This window comes from Musca autumnalis, unplaced genomic scaffold, assembly GCF_047663935.1.
Source record: "Musca autumnalis isolate F117 unplaced genomic scaffold, ASM4766393v1 scaffold_1, whole genome shotgun sequence".
Lineage (NCBI taxonomy): Eukaryota > Metazoa > Arthropoda > Insecta > Diptera > Muscidae > Musca > Musca autumnalis.
The window spans coordinates 209,307,232-209,319,463 of NW_027411644.1; the positions used below are offsets into that span (position 1 = coordinate 209,307,232).

Sequence of the window (12,232 nt, forward strand, 5' to 3'; positions counted from 1 at the left end):
AAAAAAAAATCAAATGGAATGAATAGTATTGAACTTCCTTGTCTAATTAACTTAGAATCAATACATGGGAGATCATTATTCGATTCACTTTCCATTTTGAACCGCAGTTGCTTGTTGTAAGAGTTCAATGCCTTTAGAGTACTGCCAATTTCGTCCTTTTTGATGATGCATGATATGTAATCAACATATTTTGTCAGTAATCTATGGTAAACAGTCACATTTTTTGTAATTTCTTCAAATAAATTGTCCCTGACTTTATTGGTAACCACTGGACTGATTGGTGAGCTCATTGGCATTAAATTTTGTTGTTCAAACATTTTGTACTTATACAAAAAATATTGTATATAGTTAACATTTGTATCAATAAATATTTTAAATTAATATTTGTGCATTACTTGTATATGGTCCATTATTCATTTATTTTTTGTCTTTTGTTTACAAGAAAAAAATAAAGCTTGCCAAAAATCTGAACAACAATGATCAATAAACTAAAATGTAATCTCTCAATCTACCCAATATTACTTAATTTTAAAATTCTTAAAAAAAGTATACAAAAATATTTTTTGTTATAAGATTCTGGACAAACTTCATTTGAGCCATGATGATGTATCCTTTTGCATAGCATGTAGGAGAATCATAATAATACCAGGATATTCAACAGAATGAGTTTTTTTGTGTTTATCCATGCATTCAAGAGCTAGCTAACCGACGGGCTGGCTAGATGCATGTTTGTTAGCCTGAAGAAGAACAAAAATTCTCAACTAAATATAATGATATTATGATATTAGAAGAAACAACAACATCAAACAAAAGGACAAGTTTAAATTGTTTGCAAGGAGTCAACAAACTACATTGTGGACCATTATAAAAGTTTTAAATTTCCTTACCATGATACATCGTGCTGGCTGACTGGTGCAGCGGCGGCAGCAGGAACATAACGAACCAAACAGCAACCGGATAAGAAAATAGTTGTATATTTATTCTATAAAACAGAGTGTTGGTGTAGAACTTTAGACAATCAAAGTAGTCGGCATTGTCTTGTAAAACTCTATAAGAACAAAAAACTAGCAACAACAACAACAAGTAAACAAAATCTACAAAAACTATGTATGACTACCAGCAATATAGAAGCAACAATTTAAACTAAATTCCAGGCACTGAGTTAGCTTGCAAAATATTTCCAATATTCGTGTTTGTTGTTGTATCATCTTTCAACATTACGAAGTGTCATTTCTTGCTTTTGTGTGTCTTTTTCTTGGGCCTGCATTTTTTAAAAATAATGGATAATAAAAAATGATTTAATACAAACTTTTCTAGCACAAAGACCATGTCGTTGGCAACACGATTCGTTGTTATTTATTCATCAAGGAGATCGATATTGATAACCTATAATTTGACTGGCTACATAGCGAAGGTGTCGAGGGTTCAGGTGACACAACGGATATGTCAGTGTGAACATTTTCTGTAGGATTACTTTTTTAGCCACAGAAATTAACTGGTAAAATTTTCTCATCGATTAAACAATAAATGTGGCCTTTAGAGCAATTTCGTCAAAATATTCTTTGGCCCCATACAAATTACTATAGAGACTTTGAGGCCGCAGTGTCTCGTGTGAACATATTCCAATTTGGCTCAAAGCTTGAGAATCTTAAAAACATTAAACATTTAAGGGTAGTGCCGCCTGGTTTATAGCCTCCATAGAACGGTGCACCCCGTTTTTAAGGTTTTAGGCACATTATCCTACCGGAATGATTGAAATGGGCTACAAAACTTCCTACAGAATTTTTTCGCTAGGGGCCTCGTTTTATATAACAACCTTAGAACGGAAACCGCACGATTTTCAGTATTTTCAAGATTTTAGCAGAATATTTTTATACCCTTAGCATTTATGCTAACGAGGGTATATACACTTTTATACGGGCAAAATGTGCCTCATCGAAATAGTGGTTTTAGACCCCAAGTATATTTGGACGAAATGTGTTTTAGACAATTTGGAGTCGATTGAGCAATGTCCGCCCGTCTGTCTGTCTGTCTGGCTGGCTGGAGCGCACGATAACTCTCGAACGGATGAACCGATTCGGTTCAAATTTTGGCTTTCGTAATACTTTACCCAAACTTAGTTTAAGTTCGAAAATGGGCCATATCGGTCCACTCCTTCCGGTACCTCCCCCACAATAGTTCAAAAATGTTCGGAAAATTTGTGCGTACGATAACTCTTAAAGGGAGTAATCGATTTGGTCCATACTTTGCCCATCATGAAAGGTATTCCAGACTTAGATAAGGTTTCAATACGGACTCAATCGATCCACTCCTTCGGGTACCTCCCACACAAAATTTCGGAAAAGTTCAGTTTAGGGCCATCTCTCGAATCGCTTTGATTTTTGATTTAGCGACTTGTATTCACTGCCCTCCATACGACGGTACCAGTTTCATCAGGGGCAAGTCCATACTTCCTGAGAAAATAGCATGAAAGACGCAAAAAACCCCTATGACACCGTGTGAGGTGGTTGGAGCGCAAGATAACTCTCGAACGGATCTGCCGATTCGGTCCAAAATTTGGCCTTGGTAATATTTTGTCCAAAAATAGTTTTAGTTTAAAGATAAGCCTTATCGGTCCACTCCTTCAGGCACCTCCCCCACAAAAGTTCAAAAATGTTCGGAAAAATTTTTCGTACGATAACTCTTGAAGGGAGTGGCCGAATTGATCTATACTTTGCACATCCCAATACATCTACCAGATATAGATCAGGTTCAAATATGGACCATATTTGTCCATATTTGTAACTCCCACACAAAATTTCGGATAAGTTCACTTTAAGACCTGATATCGAGTCACTTTGTTGAAGCACTTGCATTCGCTGCCTCAATTAAGATGGTAAAAGTTTTTTTAGGGGCAAGTCCATACTTCTTGAGCAAACAGCGGAGAGTGTAAAAACCCCCTATGGCACCATATGTTGTGGCTGCAGATCCACTTCCATAACGGTCAATGTCCGCAAAACATTTGATCTTTAATCCTAATCAACATTTTTGTTGGTTCAAACGCCCAAAATTTTTAAAACCTCCTTAATACATACGTATTTTGGTAAAAAAATTGTTTCAATATACACAGGCTGAGGGTATATCTCTGTCGGCAAAGCCGACTGATACTTTTTTACTTGTTTTTCGAAAATTTGAAGGATTTAGCCGCATTATTCATACAATCGGACTGGCTAAAATTTGGTATTTAGAGTACAAGAACATTCCTGCATAGAATTGTCGGTATACGGCCACTTTTCGATATAGTCCCCACTTAATGGTAGCTCCCGGCATTTTCAATATAAGTTATGGTGGACAGAATTTAACGTCGTTTTTATACCCTCCACCATAATATTTGTCATTCCGTTTGTAACACATCGAAATTTTAGACGGAGACCCTATAAAGTATATACATTAGGGATATAACTTTTTGCACTTTTTACCACCACATAGCCGTGTAGAGCATGAAAAACTATTATGAAATAAGGTGTAATTTTTTCTCTATCGCGAAAAAAGTTTCCGCACCAAATGCATTGAAGTTCAGCAATGCATTTTTTAATTTAATCTGTTATAACAACATGTTTGCTTTTCATTAAAATTTTTATTTTTTTGTAATCTAATTTAAAATCATTATCAAAGCGTTCTGGACGCTTCTGGACTGGATTTTTGTCTATACATATTTATTCAAACAAACCAAATTTAAAATTATAAGTAGAAAAAATACCAAAAGGGTTTTAGTAATTGCGGTCGGTGCTGAAACTTTTTTCATCGAATCGATCTTAGAAACGCGTTTTCATTATTAGGACAAAATTCCCCACATGGTACTGGTGATGTATTTTTGTAGAAAACAAATACAATTCTCACAGGCAAGGTCAACAAAAACAGCCTGTAACTTTCGCGAATTCGTTGCAAATGACCCCAAATTCTCTTGTCCGATAGGCACAAAATATATAAACATAAAATTCACGAGTTTATAAAGAAAAACCAAAAATTGCAATAGTGTCAAAAGTTCTTAATATGCTCCGAAATAGCGCGATTTGAGATCAAATTGGTCCAGAACGATTTGATAATGATTTTAAATTAGATTACAATAAAATAACAAGTTTAATGAAAAGCAAACATGTTGTTATAACAGATTAAATTAAAAAATGCATTGCTGAACTTCAATGCATTTGGTGCGGAAACTTTTTTCGCGATAGAGAAAAAATTACACCTTATTTCATAATAGTTTTTCATGCTCTACACGGCTATGTGGTGGTATTTTTTTGGTTATAGCCCTAATATACATATATTCTTGATCCGGGTAAAATTCTAAGTCGATATAACAATTTCCATCTGTCCGTCCATCCGTTTGTAATTTGTATATAGGTTTCTATAACTCCTAGAATGTTTGGTATTGAAAATGGGCTATATCGGTCCACGTTTTGATATATATCCCCTGGAACAGTACCTCCCGATTTTCGGTATTTTCAAAATTTTAGATTCATTATCACACCAAAATGACTGTAATTTGATATTTAGTCTTCTTTTGAGCAAATAAATTGTTCCCTTGAAATTTGTCGGTATAGATCCACGCCTTCATGTAGCCCCCACGGAATGGTGCCTCCCGATTTTCGGTATTTTGAAGGTTGTGGCCACATTATTCAACAGGAATAACAAAAATTTGGTATTTAGTCTTTGCTAAAGGTACGAAAAAATCCGTTGCAGTCAATTTAGAGTCTGTCCGTCTGTCTGCCCGGCTGGCTGGAGCGCACGGTAACACTCGAACCGATTAACCGATTGGGTCCAAATTTTGGCTTTCGTAATATTTTGTCCAAACTTAGTTTATGTTCGAAGATGAGCATTATCGGTCCAATCCCTCAAGTACCTCCCCCACAATACTTCGAAAATTTTCGGAAAAATTGAAGGGAGTTACCGATTTCGTCCATACTTTGCACATCGTAATACTTCTACGAGAAATAGATTAGGTTCGAATATGCACTATATATGTATGTCAATTCCTTCGGATACCTCCCGCACAAAATTTGGGAAAATTTCAGTTTAGGACCTGCTCTCGAATCTCCTTGATTTTTGTTGTTGCAATTTGTATTCGCTGCCCCCATTACGAGGATATATGTTTTTAAGGGGCATCTAGGGCATCAAAATCTATAAAATATAGAAAATTTTACATAATTGCTGAAATTCTGGTCAGTATCGGCTAAACTATTAGGAGTTGAACCAAGTAACCTTTTGCAAAAATCTTCCAAATAATGTTCTCAACAATTCCTCAGAACTTTCCGAAACTCTAAAATGCTTACTTCATGTTGTTTCAGGGGTATTCTGCATCATAACTTTTACAACACGTATTTCAAACACAGTGCACACCAACACACTATGGGCCCAATGACAGGTTTTTGAGGCAACAAGTCACTGGAAGCTGCTGGACATTACAAATTTCGTCCTGATGTTTATAGTGAGCATAAAAATATATATGCAAAATTTGGAAGGAATCGGTTCAGATATAGATATAGCTTTCGTTACTAATAATAATAATAATAATAATAATAATAATAATAATAATAATAATAATAATAATAATAATAATAATAATAATAATAATAATAATAATAATAATAATAATAATAATAATAATAATAATAATAATAATTGTTCCACAAACATCCCATAAGGGACAAGGGAGACTTCTCTCATATCAATGAGTGCACCCCGATTCATATTAGCTCAATGATATGGGACCTACAGTTTATCGCCGAGTCCGAACGGCGTGTCTAAGACACCACTTTTGTAGAGAAGTTTTACATGGCTGAAATACTCAGGAAATGTCGCCAACATTACTGAGGGGTATTTTGCAACCGTTGAAAAGTGTTATGATGTTGCTTGGCCGGGGAATCGAACCCACGACCTTATGCGTGCAAGGCGAGTGTGCATACCATTGCACCACGGTGGCACCCGTTAGCTTTCGTTACTATTTTATCCAAATGTATGACTTCAACAAGTAAAAAAACTGTCAGTCGGCTTTGCCGACAGATATATACCCTCAGCCAATGTGAATCGAAACTTTCACCTCCGGACAGATCGAATGTATTTAAGGACTCTTCAGAATTTTGTGGCCCTTTTTGGACATTTGAACTTGCCGACAAAAATGTGGATTAGAAATTAACTGGACTAAGACACAAATGTTGAACTTTTGTAGGGCAGGTACCCTTAGGGAGGACCGATATGGGCCATTTTAGAAGTTAAACTAAATTTTGATAAAATATTAGGAGATCCAAAGTTTGGACCAAATTGGTGGCCCCATTCAAGTGATATCGTCCTAGCATTTAAGTTAAATTTTTTAAATATTGGGGAGAAGTACCGGAAGTTGTTGACCGGTATTGCCCCATGAAACTAAGTTTGGATATAATATGACGAAGACCAAATGTTGGACCAAATCGGTTGAATAGTTCGAGAGTTATCATACTCTCCGACCGGCACATATGGTGACACAGGGGTTTTTTACATCTTTCGGGCTGTTTTCCCAAGAAATATAGACTTGCCCCTGAAAAAACGTTTACAGTCGTAATGAAGGTAGCGAATGCAAATCGCTTCAACAAAAATCAAAGTGATTCGACAGCAGGTCTTAAAGTGAACTTATCCGAAATTTTGTGTGAGAGGTTCCAGAAGGAGTAGACAAATATAGTCCATATTCGAACATGATCTATATCTGGTAGATAAATTAGGATGTGCAAAGTATAGATTACATCGGTCACTCCCTTCAAGAGTTATCGTGCGCAAAATTTTTCCGAACATTTTTGAACTTTTGTGGCGGAGGTATCTGATGGAATGGACCGATATAGCCCATCTTCGAATTTAAACTATGTATTGATAAAATATAACGAAGGTAAAATTTTGGACCGAATCGACAGATCCGTTCGAAAGTTATCTTGCGCTCCAACCACTACACAAGGTATCATAGGGGCTTTTTGCACCTTTCCGGCCATTTTCTCCGGAAGTATGGACTTGCCCCTGATGAAACTTGTACCGTCGTATGGGGGGAAGTGAATACAATCAAAGCGATTCGAGAGCAAGTACTTAACTGAACTTATCCGAAATTTTGTGTGGGAGGTACCCGAAGGAGTGGGCCGATTGAGTCCATATTGGAACCTCAACAAATTTTCCGAACATTTTGGAACTTTTGTGGGGAGGTACCGGAAGGAGTGGACCGATAGGCTTCGACATTAAACTAAGTTTGGACAAAATATTACGAAAGCCAAAATTTGAACCGATTCGGTTCTTCCGTTCGAGAGTTATCGTGCGCACCAGCCAGACAGACAGACGGACGGACATTGCTAAATCAACTCCAAATTGTCTCAAACACATTTTGTCCAAACATACTTGGGGTCTAAAACCATTACTTCGATGAGGCACATTTTGCCCATATGAAAGTGTATATACCCTTTCTAGCCTAAAGGCTGAGGGTATAAAAATAGACTTTTTGCCTGAGAAACCTGCCATTGGGCCTATAGTGCAACAGTTTATTCTCGCATTTCGGATTTCACCACATTATTGACATGTTAATTAAATCGTCGTAGAGAAATGTACTGAAAACAACGAGATAGAGGCATTTTACAACAATGACATGTTCTGAAGGGTTTTGTGTTACATTCCAGGAAATATTTTTCCAAAAGAAAATTTTCAGAAAAAATTAACGGTTTTGGAGATACGGTGCGAAATGTATAAACATTTTGGAATTTTTGCATATATTTTGAAATTTGAGCCAATAAGTGTAGTTTTTCGAGTTCACTATTTCTCCTAATATTTTATTCTTGTCCTTATCTACAAATTTGCTTTAGAGGCCAGAAGAAGATTCGCATTTGTTTCAGAGATATAGCCCCGAATTTCTTTAAAAACTCAATATTTAACCATGTTTAGATGGGGCCATAAAATCCGAGCTGGATCTGACACAACAAAACCCAACTAGGGTTTCTTGTCATTTGGGTCTGTACTTTCAAAAAATCCTTGGATCGAATTGTTTGCACAAGATCACCTTAAAAATGTTGCATTGTGTTATATAAATGAGAGTTTACCATAGTTATAGCTCCTATTATGTCAATCGATAGCTATTCAAAGCTACAACATTTTGTTCTGTTTTCACTAGCAGATATATTTTGCACATTTTCCAATGAATACAATTCATATTAAGTTGTCGTGTGTCTGTACGTGCATTAACCTTAGTTTAACACTTTGTCAACGCATCAGCTTCAATATCTTATGCAGAAGTTCCTACTATGGGAAATCTAAGATGGACAACAACATTTGTATGTGTGTAACATTGCTGCTGCTGTTGTTGTTAGTGTCTTCAACCTTCTTCAATTTTCTTTTCTACTTTCAAATCAATGTGTGTAGCCTGCTATATTTATATTTGTCACAATTTCAATTTGTCCCCCTTGCTCTTTATCTATCTTCCTCATCCCTCTGCCTTCATATTCAACGTTGTATTAGTATTTTGGATTTGTGTCTGCATCTCTGTTGGTTTCTTAAGTGTTTTGTCACTTAAAGCAATTGACATTTTCTGTTGATTTAATGAATTGATATTTCTCAATTGATTACTCTCGGTACGTGTTCGTGTTCCTTTTTCGATAACACTGAATGCTACGATGTAAGAAGATGGCAGGCTGCCTGCCTGCCTGGTCTGGGTCATCATCAGCATTGTCGTCGTCATCGTCGTATTCGATGTCATTGTTGTACTTCATCTTGGAGGACATGGAGGACAACATCTTGGCAACATTTATTGTGAAGACGGCATGCATTAATAGAAAATTAGAAAATTGTATTCCCAAAATGAGATTTCTTTTCGAAATGGCAACAGTGACATAAGTGATTCTTCTTAATTCAACAATTTAATAACACTTTAAATGACATTCGAGTAGAGAGGAGTTGAAGTGTAGTTCAATTGATGACAAAAGGATTATAAATTTTGTATAAACATTAGGATGCTTTAAAGTAAATATAATTCAAAATCATGTGAAAATTAGGAGATTTTATAATATTAGTTTGGATTGAGTCTTTCTTTGTTAACACTACACATACTATATGTATGTACATTAGGGCTATAACCAAAAAAATACCACCACATAGCCGTGTAGAGCATGGAAAACTATTATGAAATACGGTGCCAATTTTTCTCTATCGCGAAAAAAGTTTCCGCACCAAATGCATTGAAGTTCAGAAATGCATTTTTTAATTTTATCTGTGATAACAACATATTTGCTTTTGATTAAAATCTTTATTTTTTTGTAATCTAATTTAAAATCATTATCAAAGCGTTCTGGACCAATTTGTTCTCAAATCGCGCCATTTCGGACCATATTAAGATTTTTTGACACTATTGCAATTTTTGGTTTTTCTTTATAAACTCGTGAATTTTATGTTTATATTTTTTGTACATATCGGACAAGAGAATTTGGGGTCATTTGCAACGAATTCGCGAAAGTTACAGGCTGTTTTTGTTGACCTTGCCTGTGAGAATTGTATTTGTTTTCTACAAAAATACAACACCAGTACCATGTGGGGCATTTTGTCCTAATAATGCAAACGCGTTTCTAAGATCGATTCGATGAAAAAAGTTTCAGCACCGACCGCAATTACTAAAACCCTTTTGATATTTTTTCTACTTATAATTTTAAATTTGCTTTGTTTGAATAAATATGTATAAAAAAATACAATTCTCACAGGCAAAGTCAACAAAAACAGCCTGTAACTTTCGCGAATTCGTTGCAAATGACCCCATATTCTCTTGTCCGAGAGGTTAAAAAAATATAAACATAAAATTCACGAGTTTATAAAGAAAAACCAAAAATTGCAATAGTGTCAAAAAATCCTAATATGGCCCGAAATGGCGCGATTTTAGAACAAATTGGTCCAGAACACTTTGATAATGATTTTAAATTAGATTACAAAAAAATAAAAATTTTAATCAAAAGCAAATATGTTGTTATGACAGATAAAATTAAAAAATGCATTTCTGAATTTCAATGCATTTGGTGCGGAAACTTTTTTCGCGGTAGAGAAAAATTGACACCGTATTTCATAATAGTTTTTCATGCTCTACACGGCTATGTGGTGGTATTTTTGATATTTGCAAAAAAGTGCAAAAAGTTATATCCCTAATGTACATACATATGTATTTATAAATACTCAGTGGCCGTAAGCAGTCTGTGTCATGTTATAATCATTTTAACATTTAAAATACTTTGCAGTTCAAAACTTTAATCCGATTTCCATAAACCAAAGCATTAGAATTGGTTCTAATTCACTAATTAAATATCTTCATCATTATAACTTTGTTGTACATTACTGTTAAATTATTCATAATTTGGACAACCTAATACTAGCCAGTATTTAAATAATCTAGCGAATCAAATATCTGATGTTCGATTTAATTGAATTAAACAAAACATAACATGATTTAATGGTAATGTGTATATTTCTTTTTATATTTGCAGATAGCTCCATGTGAATCTATAATATAAGGTAAATTTTACATAATTTTCGAAATTCTTATTTAATTATAACATGAAAGTACATCATTATTCCTTAAGGATTTTCTTCACGCACTGAGAGAGAGAGAGAGGTCATGACATGACATAACAATATGAAACTATTTCATGAAATCAATAAGTAGCTTATGGTTTTATTGCATAACAAAGATTAGTACTTTGACATTTTAAGAACATTAGTTAGTTTGAAGTTGCAATATTATGCACATACATACATATTTATATCAAAAGAAAATGTAACAATTTTGCCAATTATAATTAACTGCAACAAAGAGAGACTCCCTCCCATTTTAATACAATGGTATAGGACACCATTATTATCGAGGAATCGAAACTAAGCATTTGCAACTGAAATGACTATTTCAAATTTTGTACATTATTGAGGAAATTTTAAGACTAAACGATTTTTTTTGTTTTTCTGTCCCTATTTTACACAAATATACGGAACTAGCCGACCCGGCCCACGTTGCTTGTCCTTAAACAGTTTTATGTTACCTTTTCCTAAATCAATTATATTTTTCTTGCATTGCTAATTAGTCGCGATCTGCAAGTGACTATACATAAAAAAATCTTCATAAATGTTGGTGTCGATATGCTATTTTAACATACCGCCAAAGAACTGATGACTTGAGGCATGGATTTACTTCATCTGCTGGAATACTATAACTAGAAGTGTTTGTCTGAAATCTTATGGCTAAGATATGTACCCAGGGTCGGGAAACGGACACGTTCGTTAGTTTTACATATACAGCGCATTTAAAAAATAGAGCACAAGGGTAACAACCTCCTCCGAAATTCAACAAAATATATAGCCAATTTCCATCAAAGGCCATCCATGTACATCATCTGATAATGACATGGAAATCGGTTTAGAAGTTTTGGATATATAACATATTTAAAAAAGTGGACGTGGTCGGGTCTTAAGGCCACAAATAAGTGCCTAGGGTCGGAGAAACAATCACCATTGTCCAAACCTCGCTCCGCCGAAATTCAACAAAATATATTGCTTATTTTCACCAGGGGACATCCGGTACATCATCTGAAAATTACATCAAAATCGGTTCAGAAGTTTTGGAAATATAACATATTTAAAAAAGCATGGTCGGGCCTTTAGGTCCCAAATAAGGACCTAGGGTGGCAAACACAACCACCATTGCAAATTCATTTTCAAACCGATACGTTTGCAAGATTTACAAAAATAGCGCTTCTAAAAAATAGGGCGTAGGGGAAGTACCTCGCTCCCTCCGAAATTAAAAAAAAACATATATATGACCAATTTTCAGCAGGGGTCACTCTGTACATTTTCTGAAATTTTCAGGAAAAATCGGTTCAATAGTTTCGGAGATATAACATATATAAAAAGTGGGCGTTGTTGGGTCTTTGGGCCCTAAATAAGTATCTGGGGTTAAAAATTCAACCACCGTGGCCTCGCAAGTTAATTTTCTAACCGATACGTTCGTAAGTTTTTCAAACATAGCGTTTGTAGAAATAGGGCCTATGGGGTAACCCCATAATATATACAGCCAATTTTCACCAGGGGTCATTCTTGTACATTCTCTCAAATTTTCAGGAAATCGACTCAGTAGTTTCTGAAATATAATATATTTAGGCCCAATATAAGTACCTAGGGTCGGAGATTAAACCACCGTTGCCTTCGGTTCACCCGTTTTTGAGTCAAT

The 12,232-nt window shown here is 35.1% G+C and overlaps 1 protein-coding gene across 4 annotated transcripts in view; it reads left to right on the plus strand.

The window, feature by feature from the left end:
• Positions 1–12,232, plus strand: part of LOC141389026 (uncharacterized) — a 559,199-nt gene that overhangs the window by 202,993 nt on the left and 343,974 nt on the right. For all 4 annotated transcript variants that reach the window (XM_073960023.1, XM_073960024.1, XM_073960026.1 and 1 more), the window contains one exon: positions 10,500–10,527. The gene's annotated coding sequence lies outside the window, so the exon portion shown is untranslated. The remainder of the gene's footprint in view (positions 1–10,499; positions 10,528–12,232) is intronic.